The 17,316-nt window shown below is 45.2% G+C and overlaps 1 protein-coding gene across 1 annotated transcript in view; it reads left to right on the forward strand.

Moving 5' to 3' along the window:
• Positions 1-17,316, forward strand: part of LOC143148032 (UPF0489 protein C5orf22 homolog) — a 476,738-nt gene that overhangs the window by 393,172 nt on the left and 66,250 nt on the right. The window lies entirely within an intron of this gene.

The raw sequence follows: 17,316 nt of genomic DNA on the forward strand, positions 1-17,316 counted from the left end.
AAGAGGAGAGCGACCGACCAACCGAGGCCCGAATATAGGATGTCAGGAATTTTCATATCTCGATGCCACTCTTGGAAAGTCGCGAGCTTTTTCGCGAAAATTCTTCTCCAGACCGTGGCGGGATAGACGCGCGATGCATGGCGGTACGTTGAACAGAAGTGTACGCTCGCTACGAGAAACTCGATGCAACGAAAGAGAGGCTCGGAGAAATCCTTCCAATTATCATGAATCATCGACCAACGCCGAGACCAACGGGACGATATCGCTTCGGGAACTTATACACGCCAGAACTGTGGTTAAAGTCCTAACCGGCCATGGAACTCGCGAAATAAAGCTAAAACTCCGAGCAAATATAGGTTTCGGACTAGTCGTTTTCAAGATAATCGACTCTGATCGAGTTCTGAACAGAGCGTGTCTAATTATCTACTACCGGATGTATCTAAAACAAAGTTTCCAATTCGAACATCTACTCCAAGCGCTCTTGTTCTTCGATACGTCTAACAGTGGAAACCACCCCGGATAGATGTAAACCTAAAGATCTTGGAAAGCAAAGTCGATGGGTTATCCATTACCGAAGTATGCCTAGAAACAAGGTCACTACTTTGAATAGCTACTTCAAGCACACTTATTCTTTAGTATATCTAACAGTGGAAACCACCCCGGATAGATGTAAACCGAAAGATCTTGGAAAGCAAAGTCGATGGGTTTGGTTATCCATTACCGAAGCATGTCTAGAAACAAGGTCACTACTTTGAACACCTACTTCAAGCACACTTGTTCTTTAGTATGTCTAACAGTGGAAACCACCCCGGATAGATGACAAGCGAAAGATCTGGAGAAAGATCACTTCCTCGGCTCTATACGTGCACCTCTTCGTCCACTTCCACGAGTTTCGTCACCGAACCGAGATTTCGCGCGTAATCCCGCTGCGTTCTCTGCTTCCCAAGAAACGTTGCGAAAGATCGTACCAAGAGTGTACTTATCGAAGGTAACAATTCCTCCGCGGACACGCAACATCGTAAATTTCGAGCACTCGAGAAGGAACGCGGCCGAGGAACGGGGAGGGTGTCTATTTAACGCGCAAACGCTGAAATCTGGGAACCGTATTTCGCAAACGAAGACTCTCTCTCTCTCTCTCTCTCCCTGTGTGTATCCCTCTCGATACGCGTGTGTACACGACAGACACTCGGAGGCGGTTCCCTCCGCCATTGGCGAGAGGCAATCGACCCGAAGGATAAAGGTGTTAGGGGTGCAAGCTGCGACTGACAGCTACATTTATACGTTTCGCGGATTTTCCATATCGAGATTTGTCGAGTGCACACGAGCCAAAGGAGAAGGGAGGGGAGGGGAGGGAGGGGGGAGCAACGCCGCGGCGCGCTGCAAATAACGTCGGGAAGATTTGTATCTGTCAGAAGTTGCGGAGCTGGTCTGTACGTGCCTGGCTGGCGGAACCGGCTTGGAAATCGCCAGGCTGACGGGTTACCAGAAATTCCACGCATTCTGCCGCCACCTCCTTCGATCGCGAACGAGAGCTTGTCACTTTTCTTTTTCTTTTTTTTTTTTTTTTTTCTTCCCCCCTCGCTCTAGGAGATTTGATTTCTCGAGCAGATAGGGAATGAGCTGTCTCGAGTACGCGCGAACCGGGAGAGTCATCGCGACTTCTCTCGTCCCCCTTGAAAATGTTTCGCGGTACCCCCTAACGGTACCCTTAGTCCACCGCGAATCGAATTTCCGTCCCGATCGCGAGATTCCGAACGAATTCGATTTTTCGAGCGTGTACTTCCGACGAGCACGGTTTCCTCGAAAATTAGAAACACAGACGAGACAGGAACGCGTCGTTGGAACGTAACGCGAGCAGTGTCACTGTACTTCACCATACCACCGAGTATAGATCCCGTGCATTCTATACGGTGTTCCAGAGGAAACTAACCCTCGAATCCGTCGCGGGCCCCGTAGCTCACGGAATCAACCCCTTCCTTCGTTACGAAGGATCGTACCTGCCTGCGCCCGAATTTCGAATAATAGAGTCTAGGTAGAAAGAGGACGTGAATCCTCTGCGTCTTGCGTCAGCGTGAATCCTCGTGGATTATTTTTCACGCGTGGGTCTAGTCTGCGACTGATCTTGGGGCAGAACACCAACTGTCGTGAGAAAGTGATAAAAATAAATGTATCGATATGTCTGATACGAAATGTCATCAGGCATCGTCGACCGACGAGTGTTTTTTTTTATTTTTTTTTCATTTTTAAGGTACGCGGCGAACCGATTTAAAATGTCGCGAAAGTCTTGAAATAGATTTATATTTTGTCACAAAATTTTCTGCAAACCCATTGAAAAGAATCATACTTCGCCACTCTTGCGCGATGGTGGTTTCTCCCGTCTCTTTCCCTGCCCCCCCTAAAACTGAAACTGAAATTAAGAGTTTGGCGCTTTCGCCCTGTATCTGACATTTGGACGAATGAGACTGGAAGATTGAACGCTATCACGTCAGAAGAATCTTCAAAGTTTTCCAACCGCTTAACATTGCGAGAATCGTATCGACACCAGAAGGATTTATTTTGGAAAAGAGTAAATGAAAATTATTAGTCGTTCCCCTGTAAACCTGAATCGTTTGAATGTTCCCTCGGTAGATTCGAAAATAATATTGCAATAGGAAACAGTTTTTTAGACGCGTGTCTCTTTGTACGAAATAATCTTGGAACTTTCGTTACGTTACGTCCATCTTGTACTGATTCACGTTTTATTTATTTTACGAAATGACTTCTTTCAACATTTCGTCGACCCGTTAATCTTTACTTCATCAGACACACCGTTTAGTCAAATCGATTCGTTTCTCCTCGATACGATTGTTTCTCCTACCTGTAATCGTACTTTTCATCGATGTTCTCCCATTTATTTTAAAGTACATTAACGTAATATTGCATTCGCTCGAGAAGAAAACTCGCGTCGAAACAAATACCTGTTTCGTACTGTTCTCGCTGTTGCTATATTCCTCCCGACCTATATTTAAAAAAAAAAACCAAATAATGGTACAAATATTTCGATCTCTTTTATAAAACGCGAAAGGTTGGAAACGTTCTTCTCCGACGACGCGTTAAAAATCTACAGCCCGGCGCAAGATATGATACTTTTAACAGCGAGGAATACCATAATTTCCTTTCCTCGGCGTACATCCACGTACGAGATTAGATTTTCCCGTGGCGCGCTCCGCTCTCTTTCACGGAAGCGGGAACACGACGAGAGTAGGACGAAATCATTAAATTGGCCGCGGTTCAACGAGTTCGGACGGAGTATCGAACGTACATCGTTTGCCCTTTTAACTTTCCGGCCCTGTCGAACCGGGATAAATATATTTGCAAATATGTACGTATCCCCGACGATCTATGGTCCCCGTTTTTCTTCCCCTCCTCTCTCTCTCTCTCTTTCCTCGCTCTGGTACCCGCACCCTCTTGCCATCGTTGAACCCTCCAAGTCCCGAACGAATAATCAGGTAGATGCGGAGCGAAAGCTCCCTTTTTTGTCTTTGTCGTCCTCTTTCTCCCGACGTCTCTCTATTTCAGTCCCCGCGTACTCCATAGGTATATGCAAATCACCGCGTAGCAGCCGTTCCCGTGCATATCGTGTGCCCACGTGTGTCACGCACGTTAGAACGGTCCACGTGTGCGTGCACGTAATAGCATACGTACACGGCTAGCTGTATTTGCATGACAATATTATTCCACTCCAAGCGTACGCGGATTGGTTACTCTTTCTTTTTTTTTTTTTTTTGCGCCAGCTACAGGATGCTTCAAGGTGGTTATCCTCCCGCGTTTCCGGTCGCGCGATTTCGAGCACCGTGGAACTTACCCGCGACATTCGTCGTCGTGATCGATCGACGAACGGAGCAAACGATCCGCGACATTGTACGTTCGAGGGAAATCGAATTCGCGAACGTTCGATCGATCGTCGACGCGTTCTCACTCGAATACGGTATACGCCGAGGGAATTATTCACCGGGCGATGGACAGAGAAGACCACGCGAAGGGAAAATATTTGTCTCGGCCCGATTGGTACACCGAAAAAACATTGAGAGGGCCTGTAGAGAGCGACGCGTCTCGTATGCAAATTGGCCGATATTGTCGTGCGTTACGTGGCGGCTCGGTATACGGTACGCGCAGTCGCTCGCGTCCTCGCAGGTATATATCGCGGGTAAAAGGTAAAAATAGAAAGGGTGGATGGGCCGGCGGAAGAGAGAAGGCAGAGTCGATTCAACGGATGCAAATTCGCCAACTAAAACGGAGTGCATAAAGCCGAAAGCTCAGCCGGCTCGAGGCGCGATTTGCATAAATGTCCTGGCAGCTGCGAGCACTGCCACCGCGAAACACGTGCCCCGACATCCGATTAAAGGACTCGCGACCCTCTGCTTCCTGCTTCCGGGTGTTGTGCTTCCCGCTTCGGCTCTGCTTGCGGAACTTCACGGATAGCGTCCTTCGTCGTACACCGATCCATTAAACCCGATCCTCGAGACCGCGATTCCGAGCCGTTCGATGCCCGTTTCATTTTAACGCGAGCGTCTCGTTTTCTACCGCGCCGTCAACCGATTCGTCTATCAGCGGGAAGCGAACCCGTTGATAATTTAGAGAGTGTTTTCAGAGACGAACGAAAGTATTGCACGAAATGGAGGAGCCTGTAACGAGAAACGTTGGACACGTTACCTGTGCCAATGTTAAGAGAGTTCCTCGTCTTGTATCGATAATTTTGCGATTTATTTCCGACGTAGATTTATAACTTAAACTATTGCAAACTGTTCGAAGTGTAATACGCAATTTTTCCGAAGAGTAATACGCAATTTTTATTTTACACCTAAGCGTTATTTTTCTAATACCAGAAAGAAAAATTTTCTACCGAGCAAGTACCTCTGTACGTATAATCGTTTATTTTCCTAAAGTGCAAAAGGTACTCCAAACTTTCGAGGGTCTGCGCTCCAATTTTAGCGTAAACGTGGAAAAGATTTTCCCCCGCGATTCGTTCTCGCGATACGATCGGTGGGCGATACTCGCGTTAAAAAATCTTCGACTGGAAGAACAATCGTCCACGATTAGAATACGTCGTCGATCCGGAAAAATTTTCCGATTCGCGGAAAAAAAAAGAACCAAGTGCTCGGTTGGGCGCGCGAAGTAACGTTCCCTTCTGAAAAACCCCGGAAAATCGTCGATGCACTCCTGGTTCTCCTCGATTACGCGGCGTCTTGACAATAGACGAGCGCGCCGGATAAGACGGCAGCAGCTTTGGGAAATTTTTCGATTCGATTGCAGCTGTCGCGCGACGCTCGGAGACGACTACGACTACGACTACGACTACGACGAGGACGACGAGAACGACGAGAACGACGAGGACGAGGACGACTGCTGGTTGCAGCCAGCAGCCAGCAGGCAGGCGGTCTCGCGCCGCGGGAATAAGATATGGAAATTTTCAATTCGGGCAAAATTTAAGAATTTACCCCGCACGCGGACCGGGTGTGTAGGGTGCGGGATATGTATTATGCGGGGAACGGTGTCTTGCCAGAAAGAGGAAAAAGATGGTGGGAGAACGACCAAGTGCGACCAGGACCGAGAAACGGGGAGAAGGAAGGGTATAGAGTATGTGTGCGCGACGTGTGTGGCGGCCATTACGAAGAGCCGGGGGTGGTTGCCAGGCAACGCCTTTCAGCCCCCACATACTCACACCACCCTCGGCCAACCCCAAAACCCCCTTCTGAGGTACCCCCCTCGCCTCGCGCCTCCTATCCACCCCCGAACCTCCTTCAACCCCCGATGGAGCGTACTCTTTCTTTCTTTCTTTCTTTCTTTCTCGGTTATCGTCGACATTCGCCGAACACGGCTCGTTGCTCGACAATCTTTCACGCTGATTTTAATTCCGCGATGGGATGCGTCGACCACCGTGGAACAGTGCCCCCGATAACGTACCTCGAGGTTTCACGGGCTCCGAGTACTCGTTGGTTGATTCTCCTCTTCGCGGTCCCGTTTCTCGCGAAACGTTTAACTCTGCCCCGTGGCGAGTACGAGCACACTGGGGCGCTTCGAGTCGGAAGGATTATCCCCCGACGAGCAAGAAATTACAGAGAAGTTTTTAATTTGACGAACCAGAGAGCCGCGCAGCCCCTCTCCTTACCTCCGATACACCGCTCGGTTTTTAGGCTTACCCCGCGAAGAGATTTAACTCCGTTGGCTTAGCTCTCGGAATTTTATGTCGGACGTTTCGGTGCATATAACGGAACACCGTAATACGGTTGTCCACCCGGCCGGGTTGGGTTAAGGCAGGGGAGGAGGCTTAAATTGTTGAACATCGCGAGCATCAGGAAGCTTAAAATTTTAAATTACCACTTCCTTTGTCCGGACGATACACGGTACTCGACGTAACGAAGGTCCTTCTTTCGCGATTGCACAACCGCTCGGAACGGGACACGGATGAGGAGGGGAGGTTTAATCGAGTGTCCACGAAAAAGTCGAAATTACGGAACTCACGATATAATTTCGTATCCCCTATTTTCGTTCGCGCAAAAATTACAAAATGTACGAAACAATTCCGTATTCCCTATTTTCGTTCGCGCGAAAAATTACAAAATGTACGAAATATAGTAATTCCGTATTCCCTATTTTCGTTCGCGCGCGAAAGATTACAGAACATACGAAATAATTCCGTATTCCCTATTTTCGTTTCTCGTCGTTTCCTAGGATCGTCGGATACAACGTTCCGGAATGGTGTGTTTTTCGCGCGCGGTGATTCTCACCGAACGAAATGTCATCGATCGGGAACAGTACACCACGTGACGTTCGAGTGAAATCCTCGAAAGGGCAGTTTCTGCTCTCTCGCTTTCTAATGCGCGTCAAAGGTTCGCCCCGACATCGGGAGAATCTTAAATTGGGTGTAACATTCGGCTGTTGACTCCGCGCGCGCACACACTCGTGCGGATTGTCCCGGTGTCGTGCATGCGCGCGGAAGAGGCCGTGTATCGATGATGGGTCGATAAACATCGGGAGTATTGTGCAATCAACCGCCTATTTGGTGTCATTGTGTCGACAGTTCAGTAGGTAGCTCTCTCGGTCTCTCGCGCGCTCGTCCTCCTCTTCTTTCGGGCGGGGAAGCGCGCGAGCCTCTCTTGTCCCCGGGTTGTCGATTGTGCTTGTCTAACGCCAGGGGTTACGCAACCTTTTCCAATCGGAGGGGGTTGCTGGGTTCCCCCCTCGCCCCCCTCGCGCTTCGCTTTCTACCTGAACAGGAGGAATATAAAAATACCTGCGAGTCGACATTTAAAATAGCGTAGACGAGAGACGCCAACGTGAATCCCACCTCTCACGTGGGTCGACGTTTGTCGCATTCGAGGGATATTCATGGCTCGTCGTTTCCTACGGAGGAGACATTGTCGCGTAGATTATGCAACGCTCGCAATCTAGACGACTCTTCCTTGTTACAATACACGAGAGGCGAGCGTGACGACGAAACTGTCGATATCTCGTATGGTCGGACGGTAACGATGAAAGATAAAAAGCGATACCTTCTTTGTCGTCGAGGTAGAAGGTAGGGTACTCGTTCGATCGAAATCGACTCGACTCGTCACAGTGGCACCTGACCCCTTTTTTCTTTTTCGAGAGAATCGCTTTTCGATCGCTTTACTTTTCCCTGAAAGTTCTCGCGTGGTGTGGTCGAAGAAAAAGAATAAATAAATAAAAATGGGGTATACACCCCTCTCGCGGGAAACACGCATCGACGATCCGACTACCTGCCCACCGATCGCTACGGATACAAACATTTCTACGGGTGATTCCAGCACGGGCCCCTCCGGGACCTTTTACACGGCCACTGTTCTTTAATGCGGCATTATATTGGACGCGTTATTAATGGATGCTGTTTCGAAGCTTCGACAAAGGCCCTTTCCGTTAAAACCATCGAAATATCCTCCGCCGCCCTTTAATCCGTCAAATCGGTTGCCTAAGCGATCACCGAGCCTTCCCTGTATTATTCCGTAATGATCCCCTTGATGATACAGTCTTTGAACGCGTCACGATGAGCGATACTGGGTATTCAATAATTCTTAACGGTATTATTGTCTATCGCGTCGCCACTGAAAATGCAAAAGAGGATTTGGTTGAATTTATATTACGTGTCTCTTCGTCTCGCTTAGACTTCTCCCGATCTGTTTAAAAAATAGTATTCAATAATTCTTAACGGTATTATTGTCTATCGCGTCGCCACTAAAAATGCAAAAGAGGATTTGGTAGAATTCGTATTGCGTGTCTCCTCGTCTTGCTTAGACTTCTCCCAATCTATTAAAAAAAAAGAACTATACCAGGGGATCGATTATTAATTGCTGTATTGTTCGCAATTTTTTTGCTCTGTACAAACACGACCACCTTTTTCGATATACCTGTACACCTAGCTCGACCGACTCAATTTTTTCCTCAGCGAGCGGATGGATAAAAAATTTGTTCCATCACGGATAATACGATTTCGATGAACCTTCCAGTCGACCGTGTTCGATTTTTTGTACGCCTTCTTTTTATAGGAGTTTTCAAGGCTTTTACGAGCAAATCTATAATTCCGTTTGCCCATTCAAACGTTCGAAACAAGCATTTTTGACGCAATTCAGAGTTTCGTATAAAATAAAAAAAACTCAAGACGACCTAGGAAATATACAGATAAAAGACACACAGCGTCGCAAAGATCCTCCGAATGGTAATATCCACGATAAAAAAGAAAAGTTTCGATTCGCTGATCGCGAAAAAAATGAAAAATTGTTCGCTGCTGATGATTCGCATTTATATAAATCTCCGATACTCTCCTCTTTCGAAGTCTCGTGGTACACAGTCGATGGATACTCGATAGACGACTACGATATCAAGTTTTCCGTTTCTCGACGGTAGCGACGTAAAATTTTCTTTTCCATTTGTTGTCCACGAACCAGTCCGAGCTACCGTGCGTTGGCTGTAGCCGCGGAACGAAGATAAAGCGCGGTCCGCGGAAGGCAGATTTATCCGCGCGGCGGCCGCTACCGCGTCCCGTCTAAAATCAATTCGACGCGGAAAGTGGTAGGACAATTTCGAGGTTCGTTATCGTGCAACCGGAGCATTACCACGAGCCATTTGGTAACCGGTTGGTAGGGCTGGCGGGGTGTGGTAGACGTCTCCTCTGGGTACCGGCGCGCCCATGCACGGAGGACGACGGATGTTTAATAACGAGCCGGTACGACCGGATATACCGTTGTCGTCCCATATATTCCGGTGAGTCGAACCCGGTACCGCGGCTATATTTCGCGAGAAGATATTTCCAATTTGTCTTCGCGCACAAAGTGGCGCGCCCGTCCCCGTAGCCGACAGAGGGCGAAAGGGACGCCTGGATAAGGGGGGTAGTCGAGGGACGGGGGATGGTTGGGCGCGAGATGGTGTAGGTGGAGAACGACGGAAAGAGGAGAGAAATACGCCGAAGTAATGGTGGAAAATCCGTCGGCTGAATTGAAGCGAGACGTCGTGAAATTGAACAACGTATGTAATATATATACGACTCGCAGGAGGCTTACGCGTGTAAGAAGACACGAAGAGACGGCTGGATGTATCCGTTTATACGAACGCGATGCGATGGTACATAGCCGCGCACACGCGCTCACCGTACACCGTGTACGCTCTTCGTACGTCTGGGTTAGCTTTTTTTCGGCTCGAAGGCAAAATACGCGGATAGCGATCATTAACGAATCGGAGTGATTTACGCGCGACTCCTTCTGTACGCGATCAAGCGTAACGACATCCTTCGCGGACCCTGATCCTCGGAAATACTGCTGCCTACGGTACCGGGTAACTGTACTCGGGCAAACAGTGTCAAACCGAGTAGTTTTGTCGTTTTTGGTTTCGTATGTTTATTGTAATGGTTTGTGTATAGTTATGGACAATGGTTTTCGGAGGTATTGAGTGCGTACTGGGTGAATATACTTGGACAAACAATGTCAAACCGAGTAGTTTTGACGTTTTGGAGTTTAATGATAATAATGGTTTGTGTATAGTTATGGAATGGTTTTCTTGAGTATCGAGAGCGTACCGGGTGAATATACTTGGACAAAGTGTCAAACGAAATACTTTTCGTCGTTTATACTTTTAAGAATAATATCAACGGGAAGAACACTTTGTTCTACGATATCTTAGAAAATATTGCGTTTGCTTTTTGTCATTGTTGAACCGTCCTTGTTAATTCTTTAACTCAGCAAACATTGTTAAATTCTCTTTTCATCCACGAACGCTCCAACTAATCCTGCCATTCTACCGATCAATTTATTCGGTGCTTCTGAAACAATTTTATTCCAATCCTGTCTGTAGAATCTTTTGAAAAGGGTATTCGACAAATATTGGCAATCGGTACATGATTTTTCACCGCTCTGAAACCGTTGGAAACCAAAAGTCAAAATCGGTGGATAAAAAATGTAACGGGATAGTCGATGCTTAACATCGACACAGTCTCTGTTCCAAAACAAACGCCCAATACCCGTGTGTGTATTGTACGAGCTATAAAAGGGAGCACTCGTCGGGCGTCAAATATTTGCGCCACTTCAACAGCCAGGTAGATACACGGCCGCACGAAGCTGCGCCATTTTCGAGCGCAATAACCACGCTGGCAGAGCGTTGCGACCTCGAATATGTCACTTTACACGGACGCTTTTTTTTTTTCTTTTTCTTTTTTCTTTTTTTTTTCATCGGGTAGACCGTGCCTTTTTCCCGCTTTTTCACGGTCCATATAACCAGTTCGTATCTGCATATGGACGCAGCGAAATTGAATAAAAGGATCGGAAAGAAGGACATCGATAATCGCGATTTATTGCGGCGTTACGCTGTTCGAGCATGGCAAAATAATGTAACATCGTTGCACGAAAGAGAGGCCCGGGTCTAAAAAGCCCGTAAAACGCATACGATTACCCCCGAGTCCTCGAGGATGCACCCTGACCTTTGTCGAAAGGGTTAAACGCAGCAAACGCGTCCACCCATAAATCAGCGAACACCCTTTTTTCTTTTTTTAATCGACCGTACGATTTCAAGCAGCGCGAGAATAGCGACACTTCGGGGTGAAAACGACTTCGCGCGGTATTATTGTTTACAACAATACGTCGAGAAACGGTCTCGACGCAGAGTCCTCCTCGACGTAGTTTTCGCACGATATTCACCGGGAATTCGTCCGGCCGATTCGAGCGAAAACGTTTGAAGAAAATTGCATTCGTTTGTATCTCGAAAAGAAAGTTCCTGGCACTTTGTTGCATCAATTTGGAAAAGGTGAACAAAATTTGATTCCGTCCCAAAAATATATTTCTATCCGAAAACAATACACGAGTAATATTTTACCTAATAAGTAACGAACAAGTTATAACTTTGTAGAAATTACTCTACTCTACAAATATAACTTTGTATATTTTTATTACTGTATTGTACAAATATAACTTTATAGAAATTACTCTACTGTAGAAATACAACTTTGTAGAAATTACTGTACTGTACAAATATAACTTCGCAGAAATTACTGTACGAGTAAAAATCTAGAAAGAGTTTCCTCCAATGACGTGCAATTCTTCGGTTAATGAATCTTGAACGGATAATACAATGTCAAAATATATTTTACCAAATACCACCACAGTTGTTACTTATTTCTCGGTGTTGGTATTTTTACGAGTGCCCGAAAAAGGAATTTATATTCTCTTTTAATTTTGTTGCTTCCGTGCTAACGATTCCGCGCACGTGCGTATCGCTGTCACGCATGAACGAACGCCCGTTAACACAGCCGAGTCGCGTACGTATCGGAAGCAAACGACGAAACGTAGGAACGAAGCGGGAAAAACGCGCGGAGAGGCAGAATAAAATCCAAGGGAAGGCGGGATATTCAAATAAGCGTCCTCGTTATTGCGACTCGAATACGTTACTTCCAGAATCCTGGCGTCTTTTTTCCACCCATCACCTTTTCCCTTTTTACTCGCAGTTCTCCTCAATACTTTCTCGCGAGACGAAACTATCGTACTTATACGCTCGATATCGTCGCGTTTCTCTCGCGATCGTATTAACGCGCGTTTGAGAAATAACTTTATACCGGATGATTCTGTGTATTATATACAGGGTAACGAACGTGAACACGCCGAGTCGAAAGATATAATTTTCAGTTTCGTGCAAATTTATTTTTCCGAATCTAACTCACGTCTGAATTTTACACTTTGGAAGATTTATATATACAGAGAAGATCATTTCAAATGGGAACTCTTAGATATCTTTGTTGCTTATGGATGTGTATGAAAAATCAAACGAGAACAATATTAAAAAATTCGAAGATGCGTGTATAGTAAAAGGGGGATAAGATCGAAACAATTATCGAAACTCCCATACTAATGATTTTGAGAATTTTTGTTGGTAAATTATTTTTTAAAAATACTCCAGCTTTCCTGAAGGAACGCAAGTTTCGCGAAAGAGTGACGCGAATAATCAACCATCGTCTTTAAGGTCGGCATAAAATATCCGCGTATTCAACTGGAATGTTGCCCAATGAAAACGACGCCCTTAATAACTGTGGGTGACTGGATATCAGAGAGAGAGAGAAAGAGAGAGAGAGGAAGAGGGTGAGTAGAGCAACTTGTTGCATAATAACGTAGAACGAGATGTTAGGGGTGAGTTTGGTCCTGCGCGATGGCCGCGCTTGCGCGTCTCATTTTCTGGTCATTAATCTAAATAACATTTCGCGTTACAAATTAGCTTGGAATTGATCCAGGACGGTGTAATGGACAAATGACTATAATATCCATTATGTAGTACACTATAGGATCTACTTAATTCAAAAACAAAAGATCGCTCCAAGTTATAATCAAATGTAATAGAAAAGAATATTAGAGTATCGATCGTGTGAAATAAATCGAAACATTATTTTACACGATAGAGCTACTCTATAATATTTACTATAATAATCTATCAAAAGTACTCTATCAGTAAGAAAAAGATCTCTCCAAGTTATAATCAAGTCTAATAAAGAAGAATATTAGAGTATGGATCGCGTAAAATAAATCGAAACATTATTTTAGACGATAGAGCAACTCTATAATATTCACTATAATACGCTATCAAAACTACTCTATCCGCAAGAAAAAGATCTCTCCAAGTTATAATCAAGTCTAATAGAGAAGAGTATCGATCGCGTGAAATACATCGAAACATTATTTTATACAATAGAGCAACTCTATACTATATTATGAGAACTACTATATCCGTGAACAATAAATCGCCCGAAATTATAATCAATAAGAACGAACATCGATCGCGTGATATAAATGTGATATAAATCGAAACATTATTTCACACGATAGAGCGACTCTATAATATTCACTATAATACACTATCAAAACCACTCTATTCGGGAAAAAAATCCTCCCGAATTACAATCGAAAACCGACGAATATCGATCGCGCGAAATACATCTAAACATTATTTTACGCGATGTAACGACTCGTTGGTAGCAAGTTATCGATCGAAAATCGCAATTTGCGCGAGAAATAGGTGGTTTTTGAAACCGATTCAAAACCAGAAGCGGAAGGAACGTTCGTCCAATGGTACTACGGTAACATCCGAACCGAGAATACTTTTCGCGCGTTGCCGAACGATGGAACGCGAGAACGAATTCCCGATGTTCGGAATCCCTCGAAGCGAGGGCCACGACGTTCCAGGCTCGCTGCCGCGCGCGAAGGACGTGGGTAGAGAGGTGTCGTTCCGTTATCCTGCGGGATAGAGAACGGAAGGTGGAAGGACGTAAAGCAGGCCAGACAGGAAGAAAAGGAAGAAGGAATAAAGAAGAGCGGAGCCGGAGGAAGAGGGACGTGGCATGCGATTAGCGTTTGATACCGCGTGCCAACGTCCTGAGGGTTGGGAGTAGGAGCAGACAGCCAGACAGACGTATAATTTCGGGGATAAGATCTAAAACATTGCTCCGACCTGCCACAGACGGAGACCGAAATGCCGGCAGAAAGGGGTTCGCGGCACCATGTGTGAAACGGGATACAAGCCAAAGTGCCGTTTACCAAAAGGGAAAAAGAAAAGGATTTCATCTTTTATCCCCCCTCTTTGCCTCTGACACACGATTTCGGTTTAGTTGCGCGGAATCGTTCGATTTATCGAACCCCGATGCCTCCGTTCCGTGGACGAACAATTACCAAAGTCGTTTAACTCGAGTCTCGCGCAAACGAGGCGTTTGAAAAAGTAAAAGGAGATCTTGTACAGGTAAATCTTAGCGCAAAGGAGACGATCCTTAGAAATTGAATATTTTTCGAAACTTTCGAAGAAGTATATCGAACAACGATGGCAAAATTCATCGACGATGGTAGCTCGTAATTATTGTATGAGTGAAGAATAACGTAGCTGAAACTTCGAGGAAAGAACGGAAAAAAATGGTTGGTACCAACCGTTCGTGATTTTTGTTTCGAGCTCGTAGCGTGCGTTTGTGTTTCGCTGCGAGATTTCTTTCTAATTACGAGAAAACGGGAACACCGATCCCGAAGGCGTTTGCGGAAAGGACAATGCGCGAAGTGTACCAAACACCAGACAGTGAAGCTTCGCGTAACACGCATAAAACATGGGGAACAAAGGAGAGTACAAAGGACGAGAGGGGGGGGGGGAAGAAAAAAAAAGAAGCGTCAGGGAAAGAGCGGCATATCAGCGGGTCATTAAACACAGATAGGGTCAACCCACTGCATATGTCGTGCCCCGTCTCTTCTGCCTGTCTGGCTGTCTGTTGGCTGGCAGCCTGGTTAGTTAGTTAACGTGTATGCAAAGCCTGCCCAGGTAGAGGAAGAGTCGCTCTGATTATTTATGTGCCGTACCTCCCCCTTTTTAACCCTTCTCTGTCGTCGTTCTCTCTCGTTTGCACGCTACAGGGTGAGATAACCGACGACACGGAGTAGGGAGAGAGAAGGGACAGGGTGTACCCAACCAACGGCTCTCTCCCGGTCGCTTTTTATAGATAGTAAAAAATATTATAATCTATGCTTCGCTGGAAAAGAAAAATATAATTCATTATTCGACCTGGCGTACAATGGGAACGACAACGGGGTGCCCCGCGGGGTGAATCCCGCCCGCCTTCCGGGAAGGAAAAAAAAGGGTTGAGCGTGGAGAGATGAAAGGGTGGCCCGACACCGAAGAAGAACAAATACCAACGTGATTCGAAACTGAAGGAACCGTGTATCTCGTCTTAATCCCTGTTCGGTGTTGCGATTGAAAGATTTTCGAAAATGAAATCATTCGCGACCTGGGTCACGAGTTCTTGTTGATTTTGCGATTAGAGTTCTAATTGTAAGTACGCTCGGTGACCTCGATCGGGGTGAAATGTGTTTAGAGAAAATGTTCACAGAACGATTTTGCTACTAATTTGCGTCTCGTTTGTTAAACGAATGTATTTGTGTGTATTAAGTCGTCCCATAAGTTCGTTTCGTTTATTTTTCTACTATGCGATGTAATATTTTAATTTTAACTATGAAGCTAACATACGTCCTTTGATATCATTCCTATTTTTCTCAAATATCTATGTATAATACACATAAGATGACGACAATGGATCCGTATTTTACTGGTTATTAAATATAAAATTCTTACAACTTCACGATCTGTCTTTCGAATGTCCTCCATAGACTGAACTGAAGCATAACAATTTAGCCATTAAAGTCCTTCTATACTCGGCCCAAGACGAATCGGTGAAGAAAAACAAACGTTCGTGTGGAGTTCGTGGAACAGAAGACGACAAACCATGAGTTCGTTCTTGTCTTGCCCAAGCATCGATCGTTTATATTTGTTTACGTCCATTGACTCGTCTCGTTGGCCCGAATATAGCTCTGTGTGTTTACGAAACGTATCGCAAGAAGTATCGGGTTGTTCGGAGAGTCATTTCGTTTTCCAAAATGCAGAATATATAATTTAATAAAATGTTTATACACTCTAAAAAAATCGTGTTACATTTTCATCAAAAAAAAAAACGAAATGACTTTCCGAACAACCTAATATAAACACACCGTGACACGAACTTACAGAACAACCTCAAAGTATTCAATGGTTGTATAATTACGTAATTCTTTTATTCGGCTTCGTGGTCGAATAAAAAGTACACAGATTGTTTTGCAATCGCCTCGTCGGCCAATACCGAATATATTGATATTTAATATTCGATAGCCGTGTAAGCGAAGAATGCATTGTTCGACCTCCATATGCGCTACATTTTTATCCAGACAACGAATAGCGAATATTTTATTCGTGGGTCGCGAATAAACTTTTACGCGCGTAGAAGTTTACACGGGCGAAGTTTATCGGAATAAAAATTTATTCGGGTAAAAATTTATTCCGATAAAAGTTTATTCGAACAGACGGTCGAATAAATATTCATTCGTTCTGGAAACTGTGAAACTATTCTTTACATTCGCACCGGTTTCGCGTTTGCGTTGTGTACACGAGGATTTAAACAACGATGTATTTTTTTTTTTTTTTTCATTCCACGGTGTAATCGAATACGAGTACTCTTTTAATCGGATAACGGATACAAAATGCTTTAAAAAATTACAAATTCGTTCAAAAGGGCTCATTATCGATATCGAAGCTCCAAAAAATGTTTGGACCTATATATGTGAAATTTGTGATCGTATCGAGAAATTTCGAGTAAAATTCCAATTTTCCAAGGAACTCGAACGCTCGCGTTGTCATGGCGTCGCGATAGAACCAACTCCTCCGTGGTTGTTCGACCATCGCTCGGGATCGTAATTACACATGCAAAAAGTACAATGGAAAGTAGAGGGGGCGAAAGGGTTAAAGAGGGTAGAGAGAGAGAGGGGGTTTGATGAGTGCAACCGGTGTCTTCCTCCCCACCTTCTGTCCCCAACAGTCGACAAAACGGCCTCGCGGATTCCTGTCACCGGAAACGTGTCAGTTTAACACGAAATCTCGATGCAGGAAGACCGAAAGTGACGTCGCCAGTGAAAAACCAAACGAGAGACTTCTCTGCGCGGTATTTACCAAGAGAACGAAATAACAAATTAGAACCTGTAATCTCGTCTCGCGTGAAATAATCGAATCTGTGAACAAGCGAGTAACGTTCGATCAACGATTATCGAAATCGTTTCGACGCTTCGATAATTCGAATCGAAGAGGTCCTCGTTCGTGCGCGCGATCTCACGCGAAATCTCAAGCACACTCGTCGACGATTCAAATTCGCAAAACGGTGTGTACAATCGGTAACGATTAACGCGAAACATTCACGGAATCGTCGATCTCGGAATATTAACGACGATAAAAAAAAAAAACCAG

This window comes from Ptiloglossa arizonensis, chromosome 6 (assembly GCF_051014685.1).
Source record: "Ptiloglossa arizonensis isolate GNS036 chromosome 6, iyPtiAriz1_principal, whole genome shotgun sequence".
Lineage (NCBI taxonomy): Eukaryota > Metazoa > Arthropoda > Insecta > Hymenoptera > Colletidae > Ptiloglossa > Ptiloglossa arizonensis.